Source organism: Hippichthys cyanospilos, unplaced genomic scaffold, assembly GCF_059441005.1.
Source record: "Hippichthys cyanospilos isolate Australia breed blue-spotted pipefish unplaced genomic scaffold, RoL_Hcya_1.0 HiC_scaffold_124, whole genome shotgun sequence".
Lineage (NCBI taxonomy): Eukaryota > Metazoa > Chordata > Actinopteri > Syngnathiformes > Syngnathidae > Hippichthys > Hippichthys cyanospilos.
This window is the reverse complement of record NW_028283480.1, coordinates 1,225-5,224: the sequence shown is the minus strand read 5'-3', so window position 1 is coordinate 5,224 and position 4,000 is coordinate 1,225. Positions and strand designations below refer to the sequence as shown.

At 37.8% G+C, this 4,000-nt stretch overlaps 1 long non-coding RNA gene across 1 annotated transcript; it reads left to right on the top strand.

Annotated features, from left to right (window-relative positions):
- The first annotated feature begins 204 nt into the window (after window positions 1–204).
- Window positions 205–3,288, top strand: LOC148404943 (uncharacterized). Its single transcript, XR_015864592.1, has 4 exons — window positions 205–350; window positions 1,523–1,603; window positions 2,283–2,354; window positions 2,975–3,288. It is a non-coding gene; the product is annotated as an uncharacterized LOC148404943 (long non-coding RNA).
- The last annotated feature ends 712 nt before the right edge of the window (window positions 3,289–4,000 follow it).

The following is a 4,000-nucleotide window of genomic DNA, read 5'->3' as shown; positions in this document are numbered from 1 at the left end:
GAGAAAATAAAGGAGTATGAAAAGTTGCAGCGTAATTTGCATGAAATGTGTTTGATGATGACTGTTGTGGCTGCTGGTCAGGAGGAAAAAGAGGGTCACTTTGACCCACCATTGGGGATTGCAAAACAGGGCAGGATCGCTGAACCCCCCGAGCACACTGAGCCATCCCAAACTGCCTCTAATGGTCAAAGAGTAACTTTGCAAGCCTCAGTTTACGAACTGGGTGGGGAAGGAAGTTTTGGTTCTGCCTAAAAATGGTTACCATACATTTAATTCATTTAAGAAATAATATGTGTCTTTTTTCTCCACAGGCTGATTTGTCTTTCAGCCAGAACCACATCGCAATAAAGGTATGCTTTACATGCAGAACAGGCCAATTATTAGAACACACATTTTCACTCAATTTTTTTTGCTAAAGTAACAACAGACACTCATTTTTATTTTTTATTTAGCTGAGTGCTGATTGCCTCAATCTGAGTTATAACAGTTGTTCATCAATGTTATTTTTTTGTAACAATTGCCCATAGGGCTCTCGACTACACAACTAGTGATCCCAACTCCAAAAAGCACTACTTAAGGCACATGTGTGAAGTGAAAACCATTTTGTGTGACTACTTCTTGCTCATTGAGAGAACCATGAGCATTAATCAGAGCAAAATGTTTTTTTTTTCAAGAAACTAGAATACTGTAAACAAGTTTTCAATTGTTTTACGTGTTTTGTTTAGTACACCCCACATGTGTTCATTCATAGTTTTTGATGCCTTCAGTGAGAATCTACAGTCTAAATAGTCATGTATATAGTCATGGAAAAAAAAAAAACTTTGAATGAGGTATGTACAATCTCTTTGCCTGATCTGCAATACTTCTTTGAAAGTCAGTCTGTCAGTATTGTATTAAAATGTATTTTTCAGAAAACAGTGAAGTGCTCGATGTGTTTTTAGGCCAAGCAAACAATTTCCGCAAGCTCCAAATTTGTCAGACAGTGAGGATGACGCAATACTTCAGCAGGGTGACAGTGGTTTACCCTGTGCTCCACCAAGTCATCCACCAGTATATACAACAATCCATCCTCCCATCTCTTCTCATCCAAACTCTGCCAGCCAAATCCAAAGTGAAATAACACATGAGAACATTTGCCTAGCATCGTCCTTGTAATGAAGACCAGGACAAACAGTTTACAGTGGGGTCACCAATTTGAGCGTAGGTTTTTACACATATCACATTCTTAATGGTCTATATTTACTCAGTAAAATATTTAATAGTTAAGGATGTGAATTCATTTTAAAATCTTATCTGCTCCTACAAAATGGTGTAGCTGTCCTGTTTGGAACCATACCACTCTCCCTGTCAGTCCTTTTAAGTTTGCACCAGTGCTTGTTTGATAGTTTTCACACTGGCCCTAAAAATTACAATAAATAGCCACACAAAAGTTCACTTTCATTAAGCTCACGGGTAAAATGTGTAGCTATATTTTGTTCAAAATATAGGCTATTAACTTACTATGTGCAAATTCTGTTCACAGAACCTTTCCAGGGAACACATGCTAAAGTCCAGAGTCATCAAGTGCCTCAACAAAATTATCTCTGTGAGTGGCCCATTAAAGGTATGGTTACATCCAACTTTTCTCATTAATTCATAACATGTGAGATAGATGTCTTAAATTCAAATTTTACAGTTTCATTGAAGTTAACCCATGAAATGAGGTAAAAGGGGAGGAAACGAGAAAATGTTTTTAATATGTTGAATAGAGATTGCCTTTTTCTCTGGTGTTTAAAGGACAATGTGTTAGATTTCGACCGTTTTTCATCACGAACAGCAGGAGGTGCTGTGTTTACCATTCTATGTAGCTTTAACAAACGTATGGTCACCTCCGGAGAAGTGCCACCCCCCCATGTAATAATATCATTTAATGATAACTAGACCTATGTTTATACAGTATTTAAAACATACTGTTGGTCTTTAAAAACACATTCATTTGCAAGTTTTTGAAATTTACAATCATTTAATATATTCCTTTTTAATGAAAAATGGTCTAAATCTTACACACTGTCCCTTTCAGGGCTATCTTCTCATCATTCAATATTCATTTAAAAATAATTGCAAGCCAGGTAATGATCTTAAAGTCCAGGGAGTCACTTTTTCTATTTTCTTGTCAACTTTTTTTTAATTTCCCCATTCTCTTTTATTATTTTCAAACGCAATGATCGATGTCTTTTGTAACTTCTAATGCGCAACAAAAAATAATGTTCCTTCTGTATACTAAAATAATTCTATCTTTTTAGATAATCTTAACCCATGGTCACATTCAAAGCTCACACCATTAAGGACTCAAGAACAATTGCAATCTGCAACAGGTAAGAGAGTCTTAGTTACAAAGAGTTTTTAACAAGAAAAGTATTTTCATCTTCTTGCCCTCGCCTATGGTCATGAGCTGTGGGTCATGATCGAAATAACGAGATACTGGAAACAAGCGTCCGAAACTAGTTTCTTACACAGGGTGTCGAGGCTATCCCTAAGAAATAAAAGGCGAGAAGCTCAGTCGAGCCACTGCTCCTGAGTTAGCTCGGGCATCTGTTCATGTTTAGAATACCTCCTAAGTGAGGGCATGTCCCACTGGGAGGAAGCCCCAGAGCGACCCAGGACACGCTGAAGAGACTATGTCTCTTAGCTGACCTGGGAACACCTGGGGATCCTTCCTGAGGAGGTGGCCAATGTGGCTGAGAAAAGGGAAGTCTTCCCTCTCTGCTGAAGCTGGTGCCCCCGCGAAATGACCCCCGATAAGCAGAAGAAGATGGTACAGTACTGAGGTTGAAATTGAATATTGTCCATCGTTAACTGTATATAAAGGTCAAGTGTGAAAAGACATTACCGTAACCGTTCTACTTTTATGATTGAAACAAATCCATTCAATGACATGGCGAGTAAGATCTTTTAGATTTTTTTTAATGCTTTATATACTTTGTTTGTTTTTCAGCACTAATGCGTGAAATGCTCACCAAGCAGGAGATGATACTTGACCAGCAAAACTGCAACTACTGAAAGCCAGGCAGCAAGATGTGGCTGAAAAAAGATTTTTTTTTTTCAGATAAACAACCTGAGTCTGATTGGTGGAAGTGATGTCAAAGACACAGTGTGGCGTCTAATGAAAAAAACAATGTCCAACAGCCTGGCAAAGGAGATTAATTGGACAGGTGTGAATGGCAAAATATCAATGACTTCCCTCCAATTAAAGGCTGTCCTAATTGGTAAATATTGGGCTTTTTTAAAATGGTTGTTCATTTCAGCTGCTGTCAGGAAAAAAAACCCTCACAAAAACAGCCACCAAACATGACGTAGAGAACTTTATAAAAAGATGGTTGCAGCTGGCAGTTGATAGAGAAGGAGGAAGAAAACGCCGATTCCAGATGAGTGACAAAGTCTAAATTAAAGGAAAAAAAAAACTTGCAGGAATTTGCAGGTTTTAAATTAGTGGTTCAAACCTGTAGTTTTTCACCCTTTTTATGACGTATTTTGTTTAAGGCTGTTTGTTGTTCAAGCTTATAGTTTTGCACTTTCACTGTTCGTATTGCCTGTTTTGAAAAATAAACCAATCAGTTTTGTAATTAAAAGAATATTGAGTCTAGTGTTTCTAAACACCCATGTCCACGCAAACATTCAGTTTCACATATGAAGTTTTGCATTTTTCACTGGTGTTTCTGAAATGTTAAAACATGATACATGAGTATTTTGTTTAATATTTAAAGCATCGGTCACTTGCCATTTTTAGCACCCCCCCACCCCACCCCACCCCCCCCACACACACATTCAACAACTGAGAAAGTAGGACTGTACTAAAAAGATGCCTTTATCTATTTTTTTAAAAACAATCTGGAGTGTCATGTTTCAGCATTTCACAAATACTGATGAAAACATTCAAGATCTCCATGACAACAACACAGCCTTTTATGGGCCGCATTTGGCCCAGCAACACATCTTAGATTTGATATCGGTGTGTAGCGTG